Genomic DNA, 13,935 nt, shown 5'->3' on the forward strand with positions numbered 1-13,935 from the left:
GCAGCCTGTACATGTAATAGAACTTCCCTGCTCATAAATTCAATACTCTAGCATTCCATTTGCCTTCTAGATAAACTATTGCACCTGCAAACCAACTACTTAAAATTAATGGACAACACACCCAAGTTCCTCTGCACAGCACCGTGCTGCAATTCTTCATCTTTTAAATAATAATCTAGCCTATAATTATCTGCCATTTCCCTGTATCCTTTTTAAACAGTGGAGTGTCATTTGGTTCTTTGCAATCTATCGGGACATGCCCACAGTCCAGAGAATTTTGGTAAGTTACCATAAACCCATCTACCATAACCTCTGCCATTTATTTGAGTACCTAGGATGTATTCCATCTGGACCAAGGGACTTGTCTACCTTTAGACCTGCTAGTTTGCTCATGTGTAGATAATTCCCCTTGTGATAGTTCCCCTTGTGATAGTTTTGTACCCAAGTCCTCACCTCCCATTGTATTCTTAATATCACTCTTTGGCATGTTAGGTCTTCCATTGTGAAGACTCAAGTGAAGGTTTTCCAGTGTGAAAGTCATTCACTGCCTTGGCCATTTCCACGTTGCCCAATATTAATTTCCCCTTCGCATTTTCTACAGATCTATGATCATTTAAGCCACCCTTTTCTGTTTTATGAAATTATAATAACTGCTTCTCTCCGTTTTTATATTTTGTGCTAGTTTACTTTCATAAACAATCTTTCCTTTTTTATTGCTTGCTGAGTGATTCTTTGTTGCTTTTTAAAGATTTCCCAACATTTCATTTTCTCACTACTTCTACTTCATATTCATGAGATTTTAATTTGATGTCTTCCTTTATTTAGTTATCCAAGACTGGTTCTCCCTACCCTTGTTGTCTTTGTTTTTAACTGGGATATACTTTTATTGAACATTGAAAAGTCTTACTGAAAATCTTCATCTGTTTCTCAACTATTCCACCATCCTGCCTGTGCTCCCAGTCTATGTCAGCTAACTCATCCTTGCAATCTCCTTTGTTTAGTCATAATGTACTATTGCACCCTCCATTTGTATCAGAAATTAAACCATACTGTGATCACTTATTCTTGGAGTATCCCTAAGGACAACATCATTGATTTTGCCCATTTCCTTACACAGGTCCAGATCTATGATAGTAGATCTTGTGCATTTGGTAACCTACTATTCAAGAAACTGCTGTGCCCTCCTTCCCTTATCCACCTCTTAGCTCCTGCCTTTGGGACCGTGGTCCTCCCCCTTTCTCTCCCCCTACCATTTAGTTTGGACATTTGTCATTTTTCCATACCATGATGAAGGACTCAAGCCTAAAATGTTGGGTATGTATCTTAAAGTACACTATTTGATCAGCTGAGTTTCTCCAGCATTGTGTTTTAAGCTCAAAAAATATTTTATGGATTCATTCCAAGAACTCCTCCTCAAGGTTACCTCGAGTGACTTGATTCGCCCAATCTATGTTGAAGTTAAAATCCCTCAGGACAACTGCCATTGCATCTTGCATGGATCAGGTCCTTCTTGGTTTATTTCCTGTGCCATTGTAATGTTATTATTTGGCAGCTTATAAACTTCTTGCACCAGTGTTTTTCACTTATTTTTCCTAATTTCTGGCCAGATGGATTCTACATTCTGTTTCCTATCTTATCCTTAATTAAGAATGCTGCCCAATCTCCCTTACCTATCTACCCATCTTTCTGGATTACATGATATCCTTGGATATTTAATTCCCAATCATCTCCACCCTGCAACCATGTTCCTTTACTGGCCATTCAATCATGCCTCTTTGTACTGATTTGTGCCACAGGTTCACTTCCCTTGCTTCAGTGCTTCCAATACTATGGGCATATAGATAAAGGGCAGAGTGTTAGGGAACTTTTACAGCTGAATAATGTTTGTGTGTTTGCATTTCACGTTTCTGTTCCCCGTTTTTACATTTCTCTTTAAATTTTGCATTGGTCTCTGCATTGCTTCCCTCTGTCTTTCTGCATGGATTTCCATCCCCTTTCCATACTAGTTTAAACCCACTACAGCAGCTCTAGGAAATAATCTCCCCAGGAAATAAATAGCGGTGCTGCGGGACTTGCTGTAGCAGCCGCAGAGCTGCTGGTGTGGACCTGGGAGAGTGGGAAGTGGAGACACAGTGCTATTCTGCTGGCCCAGTCTTAATACTGAAAGTTCTGTACAGGCTTTAAGCAGTCTGTTAATTTATCTCCCGGTTCCCTAACTTCTGCTTCTAGGAACTTTTTTCACTTTGTACCACTTTTTTTCTGATATCATTTGTATCTGCATGCACCACATTAACTGGCTTTTTATCCTCTTCTTTCAGAGTGGCCTCTAGCTATTTACTGTACTGAGTGTGTATTTCAGCATATGGAAAATAGGATTATTCTGTAACAGCCCACCATGTCCACGCATCATGGTTCATTGAATAATTCATTGAATTATATTTTTCCAGCTTGCAATTGGAAAGATGATTTTACTTCCTCAGTAAAATCATAAATATAAGTACATTTCTTTAAATTAAAGGAAATAAGCTATGAGTCCAGTTCTGTAGTCCTCTTCCCTGATTAACTCTTATTTCTATGCCCTGGATTATTATAAATCTCCATAAGGTCACCTTTCACACTTCCGCATTCCAATCTTTACTTGTAACCATAGCTCTCCTTTCCAGACATTTTTAATTTTTTTAAATTTTGATGTACATGCCCTTCCAATAATGAACTCATGCCGTCCAAATTCCTCAATTAACCTGCAACCCCCGTACATTTTGAAGGGTGAGAGGAAACTGGAGCATCCGATGGAAACCAACAGAGGTCATTGGGAGAATGTACAAACTACTTACAGACAGCGCCGGATTTTAACCTGGGTCGCTGGTGCTGTAATAGCATTGCACTAACCACCACACCAACCTTGCGTCCCTAACAACATTCTGGTGATTTTTTTTCTGCACTCTCTCAATTGCTACCACATCAGAAATGTACATATTGCTCTTAAGTGTTGCTTGACCAATCTTTTGTACAGCTGCGACATGACATCCTAACTCTCTTACATAATGCTTTGGCCCACGAAGGAAAGTGTATCAAATGTACTCTGCTTCAACAGGACATCTTATAATTTTTGCTTTGGAATAGGTAATCACCATACAAAATGCACTCTACACTATCACTTTAGATTCCAATGTTTGTTTGTGCATCAATATTCTAACATTTCCTGCCATTTACTCTATATTATTTATCTATTATAATTTGACTTCCCAATGTACACCTTTACTCATCATGAGATTTACTGCCAACTTTGGTACTGCTTTTCTGGGAGTCATATCATATTGTATATGTATATAATACTGACATTTGTAGACATGTAGTCACTGAGTTTATTAAATTCATACATCAACTCCATCTGAGAATGTGTTTGCGATATGCATTATATCTGGCAAAAACTTCCTAGCCATGTGTGTTAAACCACTGTATGTATGTTTGGATGTGTTAGGACATGCTCATGCTCATTACTGACTGTGCCTGAGGCTCCTCCCACTGATCCCTGAATAAAGGTGACTGTACCACAGATCCTTTCTCAGTCCAAGACAGACAACCAGCATGGACGTGCCTCCATTCTGATGTGAATAAAAGCCTATCAGTTGTTTACAATTTCTAGTCTTTGCAGTTATTGATGGTGCATCAATTTTATTCACTGTTTTTTGATAACGGAGCAGATTCCGAAGCTGGAAAAGCTGGACATTGACCGACAATTGCCTGACGCATCCAACAGCTTCGAATTCTTTTGAAACTTTCCTGCAGGCCTCCTCTGTTATTAGAAAATGATAGGCTTGGGCTCTTGGTATACTTGGAGATGCCGAGTTGTACCCAGCGGTGATGGGCATAATGAAAAGCCAGTACCAGAGGAGGGTAAACAAGGGCTAAACTAGGCACCTCCTGGCTACCCAAAAACAACAACCTGAGTACCTTTGGGCCTTGCGAACTCTTGGACAGGCCTGCGACAGCAAGGCCGTGACGGCTGCGGTGAATACGGAGGACTTGATCAGAGATGCCTATGTCACGGGCATCAGATCCAGCTACATCCGAGAGACTGTTGGAGCAGGGTGAGCTCAACTTATAGAAGGCAGTCGAGCTAGCACTAGAGGTGGCCCTCAAAAACATGGACGCATACTCAGCTGACAATGCGGTCACCTCGTGGTTACTGCAGGCACCATCTTGGGAAGTGGGAGGGCCACAACCCTGCAGACATCACCACATCCAACCAGCAACCTAATGGTGGTACTCAGCGAGCACCCGAAGTGCTATTTCTGCAGCCTGCACAAACACCTGAAGAAACACTGCCCAGCAAAAGATGCAGGTGGCACTAGTTGTGGGAAGAAAGGACATTACTCAGAGGTGTGTAAATCCTAGTCACCCTCCAAACCCAGCAGCGTCATGTGCAGACCATAGGGGCTGCCATCTTGGATTCCGCCATCTTCCCAACCTTGCAGATCTGCATGTGGGCCACGGGGCCATCATCTTGGAACCAAATGCCTGAACACTCCACTGTATCTACAGAACCCACCAGTGTCTCAACACTGGCCTCCATCGGCTAGGTCAAGGGAGCCCTCACCAACGCGCCGGATCAATGATGGACATCGGGGTAAATGGTCACGTGACGAGCTGCCTGTTTGACTGTGGGAGCACAGCAGCACTACTCCTTCATAGTAAGACCAGTAAACCACAAAGTCTCTTTGGATGTTCACGGCTACTGTGTAGTGACTCTGACTGTATGGGACACTGACCACAAGGACTTTAAGCTCCTTGTGATGCTGCAGCTTTGCACTGCTGTGCTGCTGGGGCTGGAGTTTCAATGCCACCTTAAGAGTGTCATGATGGAGTATGATGGGCCCCATTCTCCCCCTCACCAGCATTTTTTAAACCTTCAGAAACAACCCCCCCACCCCACCCACCCAGCCTCTCCTCCCACTATTTCCAGCCAGCAACCTGCTGATTGCTCACCATGCATGAACTGCGGCCTTTCAACCCTCAAGATCATCCCTTCACTGTTGTCAACTAAACTCACCCCTGACTGAAAACCCATTGCATCCAAAAGAAGATGATACAGTGCCGGGGCCAGGGCCTTTATTAGGTCAGAGGTGCAATGGCTACTGAATGAGGGGATCATTGAAGCCAGCACCAGCCTCTGGAGAACCTAAATGGTAGTAGTAAAGAATGGGGCAAAGCACAGAATGGTCATTGTCTACAATCAGACCATTAATAGATATACGCAGTAGGACACGTACCCTCTTCTCCACATATCCGACATAGTAAATCAAATTGCTCAATATCGGGTATTTTCCACTAAAGTCAGCATAGAGGGCCGACAGTACTTGCCGGCCAGAGGGCCCCCAGTATACTGCCTTTGAGACAGATAGCTGCCTTTACCATTTCTCGAGGGTTTCCTTCAGCATCACCAGCGGGGTCTTGGTCTTCCAGCTGGAGATCGACTGCATGATAGACCAATACTAGCTGCAAGCCACATTCCCATATGTCACCATTTGCAGCCAAGACCCGCAGGATCATGACACCAATCTCCCAAAATTTCTCCAGACTGCCAAACTCCTTAATCTTACATACAATAAGGATAAGTATGTATTTAGCACAACTCGCGTCGTTATCCTTGGCTGCGTCGTAGAGAACAGAGTCATTGGCCCTGATCCCAACTGCATGTGCCTTCTTTTGGAACTCACCCTTTCCCACAGCCTTAAAACTCTGAAAAGGTGCCTGGGCTACTGCTTCGACTATGCTCAGTGGGTCCCCAATTATCTGGACAAGGCCCGCCCCCTCGTCAAATCCACTTCTTTTCCCCTGACATCAGAGGCCCTTGCGACCTTCAGCCGCATCAAGGCAGACATTGCCAAGGCCACAATGTATTTAGTGGATGAATCCACCCTGTTTCAGGTGGAGAGTGATGTGTCCGACTTCGCCTTGGCCTCCACCCTTAACCAGGCAGGCAGACCCGTAGCCTTTTTTTCCCTGCACCCTCCGGGGCCCTAAGATTCGACATTCCTTTATCAAGAAGGAGGCCCAGGCCATTGTCAAGGTGATACGGTGCTGCCTCACCGGCAAATTATTTACCTTGTTGACTGACTAATGTTCATGTTCATGTTCAATAATCAGTAGCAAGGTAAAATCAAAAACTGCAAGATACTGAAGTAGGAGAATCGAACTGTCCATCTACAATTATGATATCTTGTACTGGGCCAGAAAGTCAATGATCCTCCGGATGCCCTATCCCATTGAACATGTATGAGCCCTCTACGATGGCCTCTGCCACCCTGGGATCACCAGATTCTTCCACTTTATCAAAGCTCACAACCTTCCTTACTCCATTGAGGAGATCAGGAGCATTACCAGAAATTGCCAGTCTGTGCAGAATGCAAACTACGCTTCTGTCGAGCATCTGATAAAGGCTACCCACCCCTTTGAACGCGTGAGCATAGATTTCAAGGGACCTCTCCCCTCCTCTAACCGCAACATGTACTTCCTCGCCATCCCTGCCAGACATGACCACTCCCACAGTCACCAAGGCCCTGTGCAATCTATTCACCCTGTTTGGGTATCCCGGGGATCCTCTTATGAGTGACGAGCTGCGACAGTACTTGCCGGCAGAGGCATCACATGAGCAGGACCACCAGCTGCAATTGCCGAGGGAATAGCCAAGTGGAAAGGGAGAATGCTACCATCTGGAAAGCCATTCTCCTAGCCCTGAGGTCTAGAGACCTTCCAGTCTCCTGCTGGCAACAGGTCCTCCCCAATGTGCTCCACTTGATCAGATCACTCCTATGTGCCGTCACCAATGCCACTCCACATGAAAGGATGATTTTTTTTCCCCAGGAAGTCCGCTTCAGGGCTACTCCGCAAGTGAGAAGCCATAAGCCTGACCCACTGGTCGAAAGGATCCATTTCCTCCACGCCCCCCCAATACATCTATATAGCATACCCCGATGAGCAAGAGGACATGTCCTCTGTTCAGGAATCCCTGAGACCATTGCCGACCACCCTGCTCCCCCTTCATCTATGGCAGTGGTTCTCAACCTTTTTCTTTCCACTCATATACCACTTTAAGTAATCCCTATGTCATAAGTGCTTTGTGATTAATAAGGGATTGCTTAAGGTGGTATGTGGGTAGGAAGGGAAGGTTGAGAACCACTGCTCTAGACCCAATTGTTATTGAAATATTTTGCTTGAGAAAAATTGTCATTGGCCCATTTCCTTTGGAGGTGTGAAACCATGCATGTAATGAGTCAATTAGGTACAATTAAAACAGTGGTTTTCAAACGTTTTCTTTCTACTCACATACCACCTTAAGCAATCCCTGACTAATCACAGAGCACATGTGACATAGGGAATACTTAAAGTGGTATGTGAGTGGAAAGAAAAAGGTTCAGAACCGCAGATCTACTGCTATCCATGATGCATCAGTGTCATGGCATGTCACCTTTGCCCCAGTGGATGACTTGTCAGATCTGGCGCCATGCAAACACCAAGCCAATGCCAACAGCAACATACAGGTGTTGAAGACCAACCAAGATTGAACACCTGCCCCGCAGCCAGTACTATGATGGTCGCAATGGCAGACTAGACCACTCGAAAGACTCAATTTGTAAGAACATTTAATTCACTTCCACCCCACTGGACTCTTTCTTCACCCTACTGGACTCTTTCTTAAGATAAGAGGTGAATATGCTTGGATGTGTTAAGACATGCCCATTGCTGACTGTGTCTGAGGCTCCTCTCGCTGACCGTTGAATAAAGGCAACTATGCTACAGCCCCTCCTCAGTCCAGGACAGTCAACCACCATGGACGTGCCTTCGTTCGGTTGCGAATAAAAATCTATCAGTTTCTCTACAACTTTTAGTCTTTGAAGTTATTGATGGTGGATCACCAGGCTAATTGTACCACCAGTAAAATTTTAACTAGCAAATTAATTTCTATGTTAATAGATTAGATATAAAAGATCAAAGGTGTTCTCAAATTTAATTGTTGCACTCCAACATTTAGGTAGATCACTTCATATGCAGGCAGTTCTGGTACAGATATTGAGAATTTACCCTCATGGACTCTGGAATATGGAATAAAAATTCACTCTTCCAACATTTGTGCAAAAAAATAAATATAAAGAAATGCAAACTTATTTTCAACTTGCATTTCTTGACACATTCACAGGTAACATTACTTTGTGTTATGGAAAATCCTGATGTAGACCATTTCCTGGGAACCAGCCCTTTCCCATGATGCATATTTTTATTAAAAAAAAACACTTTATTTCATTGAGCCATAATCAAAACAAATGAGTGCCAGTTCAAAGAATAAAATATTAGGATTGATGGAAACTTTGTCAGGATGGTTTTAAAAAGGGTTAAAAAAAAAATGAGAGAAATGTTGAGATACTGAAAGGGTTTGAATAGTAATTCCAGATATTTTAGTAAATGCAACTGGAGCTCCAGTCTGATTTGAAAAGATGGAATTGTAAGTACACACATCAAGGTTAGAGTACTGTAGGGTGTTATGAAGTTTGGAATGGAAAAGTTCATGAAAAAAACATAAATTGAACCAAGTGAAGACAGGGATGATGAATAAATAGAGCTGTGGTTAAAAGCAGCAAGAGTATTGAATGAGCAAAAGTTGACAGAAGGCGCAAGAAGGCCAAGAATGCTTCTGAATATTTAAGGATGAAGGTGAATTAAGCCTGAATAAAAATTTCAGTAGCATGGATGGAGGTAGAAGCAATATTTGTATTGTACAAAGTATGGGGATAGTGCCGGAGGATTGGCGCATTGCGCATGTGGTTCCGTTATTTAAAAAGGGTTCAAGGAGGAAGCCTGGCAACTATCGGCCTGTAAGTTTGACGTCTGTGGTAGGTAAATTAATGGAGAAAATTCTTAGAGATATTACTTATAAACATCTGGATAGACAGGGTCTGATCAGGAGCACTCAACGTGGATTTGTGGGAGGAAGGTCATGTTTGACCAATCTGATTGAATTTTTTGAAGAGGTGACTAGGAATGTGGATGAGGGTAGCGCAGTGGATGTTGTCTATATGGACTTCAGTAAGGCCTTCGATAAGGTACCACATGGAAGGTTAGTTAGGAAGGTGCAGTCTTTAGGTATAAATTTTAAGATAGTCAAATGGATTGAACATTGGCTGAAAGGGAGAGGCCAGAGAGTGGTAGTGGATAATTGTCTGTCAGGCTGGAGGCCGGTGACCAGTGGTGTGCCTCAAGGATCTGTATTGGGCCCATTGTTGTTCGTTATATACATTAATGATCTAGATGATGGGGTGGTGAATTGGATTAGTAAATATGCAGACGATACTAAGATAGGTGGAATAGTGGATAATGAAGAAGGTTTTCAAGGATTGCAGAGGGATTTGGGCTGCTTAGAAAAGTGGGCTGAAAAATGGCAGATGGAATTTAATGCTGATAAGTGTGAGGTGCTTCATTTTGGTAAGAAGAATCAGAATAGGACATACGTGGTAAATGGGAGAGCATTGAGGAATACAGAAGAGCAGAAAGATTTAGGAGTAACGGTACATCGTTCCCTGAAGGTAGAAACTCACGTGAATAGGGTGGTGAAGAAGGCTTTTAGTATGCTGGCCTTTATCAATCATTGCATGGAATATAGGAGTTGGGAGGTGATGTTGAGATTGTATAAGACGTTGGTGCGGCCTAATTTGGAGTTCTGTGTGCAGTTCTGGTCGCCTAATTATAGGAAGGATATAAACAGAGTGGAGAGAGTGCAGAGAAGGTTTACCAGAATGTTACCTGGGTTTAAGCATCTAGAGTATAGGGAGAGATTGGACAGATTAGGTCTTTATTCTTTGGAGCGTAGAAGGTTGAGAGGGGATTTGATAGAAGTATTTAAGATTATGAAAGGGATAGACAGAGTGGATGTGGATAGACTATTTCCGTTAAGAGGAGGAAAGATTAAAACAAGAGGACATGTTAAGAATTAAGGGGCAGAGGTTTAGAGGTAACATGAGGGGGAACTTCTTTACTCAGAGAGTGGTAGCCGTGTGGAGTGATCTTCCGGGAGAAATAGTGGCGGCGGAGTCAATTGTATTATTTAAGAAAAGGTTGGACAGGTATATGGATGAGAAGAAGATGGAGGGTTATGGGCATTGTGCAGGGAGGTGGGACTAGAAAGGGGTGTTTGGTTCGGTGCGGACTAGAAGGGCCTAATGGCCTGTTTCCGTGCTGTAATTGTTATGTTATGGAATTGGAAATTCATTTTGAGATCAAAAAAGAATGGGGATGTTAAAAGCCTGTCATTGGGATGGAGTTCAATTCTGCAGACTTATGACTTTTGAATGTTCCATGATAGTCCTATTACAAACCTCAGGTCTTAACACTGAATTTCAGATAACCAAACTCTCCAATTTTTATCTAAACTTCGCAGTTCAGACTCAAAAGGTAACTGAGATTTCCTCCCTCCATGGATAATGCGTGAGCTACTGCCTTTCCATGATCTTGCATCTTCAACTGAAAAACAAAAGAATGGCCGATGTTATGAATCTAATATAATAACAGCAAATGCTGCTCTGGCATAATAAAATTCAAAGTTGCATTCCTCTAGAACGAATTACTTATAATTTGAGAAATAGGTTTAAAGATTTTTTGAAGATATGCTCCCCATACATGCAAATAACAGGCCAGTCTGTTTTGTGATTCCTTTATTCACTCTGCAACCTAATTTTGATGATAAGGTACTATTATTTTAGTATACTTTCTATGTTCGTCAGTATTATATTTTTTGAAATAAGTATTAAGTAGTGAAATAATCTTTTGGACTCTCTCTTGTAATATGATATCTAATAATTAATAGTAATGTAGTAGTATGCAATATTTATAATATATTCATTACTAACTATTAGAAATGATATTTCTATATAATTCCCGGTAACATATATATTTATAGATATATGTTAGTCGAAGAGTTTTTTTTTCTTTCCTTTTTTTTCTTTCTTTTCTATGGGATCCGTTCTTTAGCAGGAGTGTGTGGGGTACAAGGGAGGGAGTAAAACTATTAAAAATTGTCATGTATGAGAAAAAAACATTGTATATCAAATGTTCTGTAATTGATTTATATGTATTAATACATAAAAAAAATTAAAATATCAGCAAATGCTCAAAATGCTCAGCAGGTTAGGCATTATCCATGGAGACAAAATAGAATTAACACTTTAGATGGATGAGTTTTCATCAGAACTGAGAAACATAAATCAAACAAATTTTAAATTGCAAAGAAATGAATGAGATTATTCAAAAACAAAGGAAATCTCCACTCCTCACCCTTTTCTGCAACTTATGTCAATTTTGTTTACTTTTTTTACGTTGTTCACTTCTGATGAATAATCAACAACTTGAAACATTATCTTTGATTTTATTTTTACTCATAGAAACAGTACAGAAACAAGCCCTTTGGCCCTCAATGTCAGTGTCAAACATGCTGCAAAATTAAGCTAATTTTTCTTTTGCTTACATTTGATACATACTCCTTTATTCCCTGCATATTCATATGCTTATCTAGAAGCCTCTTAAACACAACTATCATATTTTCTATCACCACTATCCCTGGCAACCCATTCCAGACATCCACCACTCTCTGTGTATAAAAAACTTGCCCTGCACATCTCATTTAAACTTTTCCCCTCTCACTTTGGACACATGTCCTCTAGTATGTGACACTTTACCTTTGGAACAAGGTTCTGACTGTCTTGCCTATGAATGCTTTTCATAATGTTATAAACTTCCATTGATCTCCCCTCAGCCTCCAACTCTTCATATAAAACTACCGAAATTAGCCCAATCTCTCGTCATAGCTTCATACTCTCTGATTTTGGCAGTGCCTTGGTAAATTCTTCTGTATCCTTTCCAAAGCTTTCACATCCTTCCAAAAATTCACACAATACTCTTTGTGCAGCCCAAACAAATTTTTATTTCACTGCAACATGACTTCCTTATTTGTAAGTCCTTACTTGTGGAAGAAGGGCTCAAGCCTGAAATCTCAGTAATATATTATTATCTCCTATGAATGCTGGGAGACCAGCTGAGTTCCTGCAGACTTTCTTGTTTCACTTCCTTATTTGTATATTCAATGCCCTACCCAATCAAGGCAGTCGTGCCACATGCATCCTTCTTTATCACTCTGTTTACTTGTGTGGCCACCTTCAGTAAGCTATGGACTTCGACCCTCTGACCCCTCTGCACATCATTGGTGTTAAGAGTCATGTTAGTAACTCTGTACTTTCCCCTTACATTTGACCTTCCAAAGTGCAAACCTCACAGTTGTTCAGATTAAACTCTATCTGCTATTTCTCTTGCCATATGTGTAACTGATCTATATCATGGAGCATTCTTTGATCAGCCTCTAAACAATCTACAACTCCACCAGCGTTTGTGTCATCTGCAAATGTATGAACCCACCCACCAATATCTTCATCCAAGTCAGATAGAAATGACAAACAACAGAGGTCCCAACACTGATCCTTGTGGAACATCACTGGTCACAGACCTCCAGCCGGAATAACACCTTTCCTGTTTTCTCTGGGCAAACCAATTCTGACTCCAAATGAATCCCACGTAACCTTCCCTCTAGATCAGCCTACCACAAAGGACTTTGTCAAATGACTTGTTAACACCCACTGCCTTATCCTCATCAATCTCTTCATGGATGCTCACTGTCCTAGAATTTCCTGTTTTGTTTTTTTTTGCATTTGTAATATTTTCTCTTTCGATCACTTTCAAAATATATTTTTCCTTGTTGAGTTTGATATCACACAGCCTCCTTTCATTTTACTTCTCACCTAAGCTTTGGCTTTATAAACTCTTTCCTGTGATGTTAGTGGCTCCATAGGTAACCATAACTCCAGTGTCAATAGAGATAATAAATTATTGTGGTATGTCCATTCATTTTAATCCAGGGTTACCTAGTGTCCAAACTTTTCAAATTCCTTCACTGCATTATATTTGTCTATCTTTATTTTTCCAAACCATTGAATCTTTTATACTAGGAGAGGGAAAGATAAATACATTTTTGTTTAGCAAGCTTAGAGGCTCTGGTTCATGAAGACAAGCAGAATTTTCAGAACTGTCTCCAAATATCCACATTTATGGGCAAAATTAGTGGTGCTTATTCCTTCCATCCACTCACTGTTGTTTCTGGCTCCTCTGCAAGTGGCACGCCCCAAGTTTTCCACCAATTTCTGTTCCAAGAATCTAAATGTTGTGAATGAAGAAACTGGAGGTGATGAGAAGAAGCTGAATGGTTAGAAAGGCACGCCAAGATAAACTGAGAAACAAGGAAAATGTCAGTGTTAACAGGAAGGGAGCAGTGGGAAGGAAGAATACCAGCATGAACTGAAAAAAAGAAAAGATGGGAGTGATATCATCAATGACTGAGTTGAAGGAGGACAGAACTGTGCAAGTTTGTACTTTGGGAAAAGAGTAGATCAATTTCAATTTAAATTGAATGTAAAAGGGAGAAGAATGCTGACATGATAGAGAAGATTGCCAACATAAACAGGGGAAAGAAGAAGCAAATCAACATGAAATGAGGAAGGAGGTAGAAATATGTCTACATGAGCTGAGCTGCATGGGTTACCATGCTTCAATTTAGAAAGGAAGCGTTCCAATAAGTGAGAATTTCAAATTCAGATTCTGGTTTCAGATTTATTGTCAGAGCACATACATGACATCACAATCAACTCTGAGATTCTTTTAATGCATGCGAGACAAAATTATCACTTACTGGTAATGCAATGGTGTGTACATATAAACAAATAAGGAACTGTAAACAGATAACAAATGTAAACAAACCAACTGTGCAATACAGAGAGAATAAAAATCAACAAAGTGCACAAATAAGAATCCTTAAATGAGTTTGTTGTTGAGGAGTCTGAT

General features: G+C 41.2%; 1 protein-coding gene and 1 long non-coding RNA gene across 8 annotated transcripts in view; one reads left to right on the top strand and one right to left on the bottom strand.

Annotated features, from left to right (window-relative positions):
• fggy (FGGY carbohydrate kinase domain containing) overlaps positions 1–13,935 on the top strand; it is a 347,777-nt gene that overhangs the window by 83,943 nt on the left and 249,899 nt on the right. The gene's annotated exons all lie outside the window — the stretch shown is intronic.
• Positions 7,986–13,636, bottom strand: LOC138763785 (uncharacterized). Its single transcript, XR_011357785.1, has 3 exons — positions 13,187–13,636; positions 10,371–10,515; positions 7,986–8,096 (listed from the first exon to the last, which is right to left on the bottom strand). It is a non-coding gene; the product is annotated as an uncharacterized lncRNA (long non-coding RNA).

Source organism: Narcine bancroftii, chromosome 5, assembly GCF_036971445.1.
Source record: "Narcine bancroftii isolate sNarBan1 chromosome 5, sNarBan1.hap1, whole genome shotgun sequence".
Lineage (NCBI taxonomy): Eukaryota > Metazoa > Chordata > Chondrichthyes > Torpediniformes > Narcinidae > Narcine > Narcine bancroftii.